Raw genomic sequence first — 6,000 nt, forward strand, 5'->3', positions numbered from 1 at the left:
GACTTTGCTTTTTCGACCTGTCTTCTGAAGCACCGCACGGTCCCATTCCAACAGTCAATGAGCTGTTGGGACGTTAGTGTATGCAGGCTGTGGGTGGTCACCCCGAGCACAGCAGAGGGGTTTCTGCATTAGTTCAGGGAGGGACAGTATATTTCCCCTTCTCTCTTCCTCTTGTCTATAACCCTGTGCTATGGTTTCTCTATTTATTCCCCTGAATCAGTTTCTAGTGTTTAAAAGGGAACAAAAGATGAAATGGGTGTCACTGTGGAACAATTTCTCTCACTCAAAGTTAAACGCACTACCGTGGGCAGCACGAGGTCGACGTTGGTAGCTTTTGATATTCAGGTTCATATATAAATATATATAAATATATCGACATGTATCGGAACTGTTCCCTGGTGGTCGAGGGGTTAAGATCTGTCGCAATGACCTGGTTTCAATCCTCGATCAATTCATCGCATAAAAATAATTGAGGTCTGTGAGACGATTAATAATTGCTGTAATCACCATGAATACCAATACTGTCATGTATCACACTACTGTACATAACTGTACCTTACCATGCAATACATGACTATAACCAGAGAAGACTTGTAACCACAAACTTACCTTACCACCAGGGGTGCATTTGCAGGATACACTGGATACCTTTCCCAGACAGGTATATAATGACAGGTCTCAGGCAAGTGTGGCATTCGAGAGCTGTGTAATAAAGGTGCAGCTCCAGAGTGATCTTGACTTCAGTATGTGCCTCGTGTGAATCTGTACTACAGGGTCAGGACTTTACAGTGGGATTACAGAATCCAAAGAATGGTGACCAACGGCTCAGACGAAAAATACAATGCTGGAGATAATTGGGAGGAATTTATAGAAAGGCTCCAGCAAAGCTTTGTAACCAAATACTGGTTAGGCGACAATAATGCAGACAAGAGAAGAGCCCATCTCTTGACCAGCTGTGGCTCGAAAACATACGCTTTAATGAAGGAGCTGCTGGCACACGAGAAACCAGCAAGCAAGTCGTTTGAATAATTGATCACACTGGTAAGAGACCACCTGAAGCCAGCAAGCAGCCTACACATGTAAGCTACTTTGGACCCGTGTCAAAGCTCGCCGTACACCGAGCACAGGCTCAGGAAAACCCCGGGGGAGAGGATATCCCGGTCACTGGGCCTTCCAGCAACACTGAACAAGTGCCTGTTCTGAAACTTTCCAGTGTAATAACTTGCAACTGGAATATCCAACAGTCAAAATGGACGAGCGGTCGAAGGCGCTGCGTTCAGGTCATTGTCCCCTCTGGAGGCGTGGGTTCAAATCTCAATCCTGACATTCAGTGTTTTTAATTACAAACTCATTTGTTTGGACACCACTCTGAAGTGCTTTGGGACATCCATCGAACTGAATAAAATGACCCCACTTCAATTACAAACAATGATATCAAAGTTACTTCTCAAACCGGGAAGCGATCTTGGGTGGCTGTCGCGAATGGAATGGTTTTGTGAAGCATTGAAATGTGCCCTCTAAATATCTTGCACTGCTCATTTAAAAACACGGTTATAATTTGTTTCAGTGCAAAAGAAGGCAGGCTCTAAGGGCCAAATGGCCGACTCCTGCTCCTGGTTCTTGTGTTCTTATACAGAGCACAGAATAAATGATTAAATGATCAACTCTGCCTCAGTTCGCATTTCTTTCATTGTGCAAAAGAAGATTATGGGTTCATTAATGATGTTTTCCTTTGAAAGCACCATAACAGTTTAAGGCAAATAATTCATCCAACATGGGTGTCGAACCCACGACCCGGCGATTAAGAGTCTTATACTCTACCGACTGAGCTAGCCAGGCACTCTAGAGTTGTAATAAAAAAGACTAAGGTCACACTAAGTTTAGCTCACAGTACTCAGCCTCAGGGAGTTCTTCTTTGCAGAACAATTGGCGACGAGTAACAGAATACGAACCTTCACACAACCATGGCTGCTGTTCGAATATTAGAGAGATCCGTAGAGGGTAATGATTGGGAAGCCTGAGTCGAGCAGCTCGATCAGTACTTTCTGGCCAACGAGCTGGAAGGAGACACTAACGTGGCAAAGCACAGGGCGGTTCTCATCACCATCTGTGGGCTTAAAATAGACAGCCTCATCAAGTATGTGCTCACACCGACAAAACCAACGGAGAGGGAATATTTTGAGTTGTGCACACTGGTTTGGGACTACCTCAAGACGAAGGAGAGTATCCTCATGGCCAGATATCGTTTTTACACGCACCATCGCTCCGAGGACCAGGACCTGGCGGATTAGGTCACCGAATTGAGACACCTCCCGGGACCTTGCGATTTTGGAGCTGCGTTGGGGCAAATGCAGTGGGACTTTTACGTGCTGGGCATCAGCCACGAGGACATTCTTCGAAAGCTGCTGGCTGCTGAAACGCTAGACCTGAGCAGAGCCATCGCGATCGCCCAGGCATGCATGGCCACGGACGAGAACACCAAACAGATACCTTCTCAACATCGAAGCTCACCGGCAAGTACTGTGCATAAAATGATGTCGCTAGCAGGCCGAACTGCTTATGGCAGGGCCTATACGTCTGTGGCTGAAATACCTGTGATGACTCAGAGTGCGCCATCGGGGATGAATGTGAATCTATTAGCACCGTGTTAGTGCTGCGGGGGTGATCATCGTGCCCATCAATGTCGATTCAAGCACTACGTGTGCAAAGGCTGCACAACGATGAGGTACCTCCAGTGAATGTGCAAACGTGCAATGACATACCACGTGAGCAGAGGATGATCGATCCGGCATGGATCATGCAGCACATGCAACTCAACCCGAGGAACAAGGACTCCCAGGTGCCGGTGGGGATGTTGCATTTTATCAGGGAGGCTTTGAGGGTGTGCCCGAAACGTTTCCTCTGCCTGTAAAATCCTGACCCTTGCAGTACAGACTTACACGAGGCACATGCTGAAGTCAAGGTCACTCTGGACCTGCACCTTTATTTCACAGCTCTCAAGTGCCACACTTGCCTGAGACCTGCCTTTATATACCTGTGTGGAACAGATATGCAGTGTCTCCTGCAAGTGCACCCCTGGTGGTAAAGTACGCTGTGGTTACAGGTCATATCTAGTTACAGTCATGTATAGCATGGTAAGGTACAGTTATATAGAGTAGTGTGAGATACATGACATAACCCTCCCCCAAGGTCTTATTTTCTTTATAGGTTCAGTCTCTCAGGTGGTCTACGCTGTCGCGTGGAGCGTCTTAGTTGTGGTTCAGTTGTTTGCCTTGGTGCCTGTTTTTCTTTCGGTGTGATTGCTGGTATCTCGCCTGGGCTGTCTGTTGAGACTGCCCTTTTCTCAGGTTGTTCCCTCTGTCTGTCCACCAGGTGTGGTGTGAGTTCCACATTGTAGTCTGCCTCTGGTTCTGCAGTGTCATCAGTGAATCTACATTTTACTTGGTCTACATGCTTCCGGCAGGCTTGGCCATTGTCCATTTGTAACACAGTGGCCTGTTCCTTCCTTATCTGCAGCATGGGACCTTGGATTTTTAGCATCCCTTGTTTCACGATTTGCACTGCTCGCTCCGCCTGTCTATTGGAGGCCGGCTTGAACGGTGCCGGACAAACGCCTCTCTACCTCGCAAGGGCATAACTACTCGGCTGCCCCACATCAGGCAGTCTGCCTGTAGTGATAGTTCATGCATGCGCCTATGGAAAGGTTTGAGCTCCTCGGAGCAGGCATCACGAGCTTCTGCCCAGTCACCAGTTAAAACACATCTTTTGACTAAGGATAACGTGGGGTCGTTGCTCGTCCAAGCTCTGATTTGGTGATCCGTCATCGGTGAACCTGTGGATTCAAAGGCATTGATTGCCATGACCATCTCACAGTCTTGTTCGTCGGACCCTTCCGTGGTCGCCAGGGCTAGCCTGCTAAGCGTGTTGGCACAGTTGTCTGTGCCTGGCCTGTGACTTATTGTATAGTCGTAAGACGCTAGCATGAGTGCCCACCGCTGAATGCGCGCCGAGGCATTGGCGTTTATTGCCTTGCACTCGGATAGCAGGGATGTGAGGGGTTTGTGGTCAGTTTCTCACGCGAAACTGGCCCCGAAAAGGTATTGGTGCATCTTTTTGACACCGTACACGCACACGAGCGCCTCCTTCTCAACCATACAGAACCCGCGCTCCGCCCGCGAAAGTGAACTGGAGGCATAAGCTATGGGTTGTAATTTACGCGCATCATTGACATGTTATAAAACGCACCCGACCCCATACACTGACGCATCACATGTGAGAACTAGCTTTTTACCTGGATAAAAGAAAACCAAAACACTGTTGGAACATAGAAGGTTGCATGCCTTATTGAAGGCGCGTTCCTGGGTGTCCCCCCAAAACCAATCGCACCCCTTCCTGAGTAGCACATGGTGAGGCGTGGTTAATTTCTGCATAAAGTTCCCAAAGTAATTGAGTAGCCCGAGAAAGGCGCACAGTTCTGAGAATTCCGGGGCCTGGGTGCCAGGCGAATTGCTTCTGTTTTGGATTCTGTTGGGCGGATTCCATCAGCGGCAATCCTTCTGCCCAAAATTTCAACCTCGGGCGCGAGAAACAGACACTTGGATTTCTTAACTCTTAGGCCTATCCGAACCAATCGACTTAGTACTTCCTCCAAATTGCAGAGATGGGAGTCGGTGTCCCTGCCCGTGATAAGTATGTCGTCTTGAAATAGAACCGTCCCCGGGATGGACTTGAGCAGACTCTCCATGTTGCGCTGGAATATAGCAGCTGCCGACCTGATGCCGAATGGGCATCGATTGTACGTGAAAAGGCTTCGATGTATGTTGATGGTGGTGAGCAGCTTAGTCTCTTTGGTCAGTTCTTGCGTCATATACGCAGATGTGAGATCTAGTTTCAAGAAAAGTTTTCCTCCAGCCAATGTGGCAAATAGATCCTCCGCTCTGGGCAGCGGGTACTGGTCCTGTCGGGAGACTCTGTTTATGGTAGACTTATAATCCCCACAGATTCGTACGGATCCATCCGGCTTCATGACGGGGACGTTGGGACTTGCCCAGTCGCTAAATTCCACGGGTGAGATAATGCCTTCCCGAAGAAGCCGGTCCAGTTCGTGTTCAATCTTTTCCCTTATCACATTAGGCACAGCTCTAGCCTTGTGATGGACCGGTCTGGCATCCTGTGTGACGCAGATTTTAACTTTCGCCCCTTTGAAGGCTGAAAGAGATGTTCAAAACGATTTGGAACTGTTGAGCAGGAGGTCCGTTCCTCTGACGGCATGCTGTGCACATCATCCCATTTCCATTTTAGTTTTGCCAGACAGCTTCTTCCCAACAATGCTGGGAGATCTCCGGGGACATTCCACACGGAAATCGGTTCACTGTCTCTTTGTGTGTGGTAGAGAGCATGGCGCTGCCAAGGACTGGGACGATTTCGTTGGTACAGGTCCTTAGTTAGGTGTCGACCCTTGTGAGTTTTGGTCTGTCGCTTTTGTGCGGCCACAGCTGTTCAAATTGTTGGATGCTCAAGAGGGATTGACTTGCTCCCGTGTCCAGTTCCATGTTGACGGGTATCCCGTTGACTAGGACCCTCATCATTATTGGAGGCGTCTTGTTGTAAGAACAGTGGACATTGATCGTGTTGACCGCTGTACCTCGGTGTCCCGGGCACTGTCCCCACCTTCTTCTGGTCCGCTTTCCGACCCTTCTGATTCGTATACCAGCCGAGCTGCTGTTTTTTTGCACGTGAGCCAGATGTCCTGTATCGTTGCAGTTTCTGCAAACAACATGCTGAAATCGACACCCCCTTGTTGAGTGCCTTCCCCCACATCTCTAACACAGACCGCTTCCATTGTTTCCGAAGGATGAGCTGCGTCTGGCTGATCTCTCTTGAGCTTCTCTCAGTCTGTAGTTGATTGCTCGCATTGTGGGTTGATGAGGTGTGAAAGGACGTCCATGTGGCCCTTGATGGCTTCTGGCGCCACTGCCTGCTGTTGAAGGCCTGCTCTCC

The sequence above is a fragment of the Pristiophorus japonicus genome, unplaced genomic scaffold (assembly GCF_044704955.1).
Source record: "Pristiophorus japonicus isolate sPriJap1 unplaced genomic scaffold, sPriJap1.hap1 HAP1_SCAFFOLD_52, whole genome shotgun sequence".
Taxonomy (NCBI): Eukaryota; Metazoa; Chordata; class Chondrichthyes; family Pristiophoridae; genus Pristiophorus; species Pristiophorus japonicus.